We start from the raw sequence: 369 nt of genomic DNA on the forward strand, positions 1-369 counted from the left end.
GTCCTCATGCCTCTGCCCTCTTCCCTATCTCCCTCCGCCCCCTTGTGTCTCTGTCCCTCTCCCTCTCTCCTTCCCCCTGTCTTTGTCCCCCTCCCTCCCCCCTCCCCCTGCGTCCCTGCCCTGACCGCTCTCTCTCCCTCCCGCAGGTAAGCCGCGCCATGTCCCGCAAGAGAGCGCGGGAGGCCGACCCCGACGACGACCACTGGGACGAAGAGCTGCACGACCCCGCCGCTGGGCAGGTGAGGGAGCGTGCCCCGTGCCTTGTGCCCCGGGAGTACCTGTGCTGGGTATGGTGGTGAAGGAGGCCCGTGCCCTGGGCTTGAGGAGGAAAAGGGAGGGGAGGGGGGCCACGAGGAGGGGTGGTGTGGG

The 369-nt window shown here is 69.1% G+C and overlaps 1 long non-coding RNA gene across 2 annotated transcripts in view; it reads left to right on the forward strand.

Annotated features, from left to right (window-relative positions):
* LOC119592687 overlaps positions 1-369 on the forward strand; it is a 60,511-nt gene that overhangs the window by 14,711 nt on the left and 45,431 nt on the right. For both annotated transcript variants that reach the window (XR_005230451.1, XR_005230450.1), the window contains exon 2: positions 147-239. This is a non-coding gene — a long non-coding RNA (uncharacterized LOC119592687). The remainder of the gene's footprint in view (positions 1-146; positions 240-369) is intronic.

Source organism: Penaeus monodon, chromosome 30, assembly GCF_015228065.2.
Source record: "Penaeus monodon isolate SGIC_2016 chromosome 30, NSTDA_Pmon_1, whole genome shotgun sequence".
Taxonomy (NCBI): Eukaryota; Metazoa; Arthropoda; class Malacostraca; order Decapoda; family Penaeidae; genus Penaeus; species Penaeus monodon.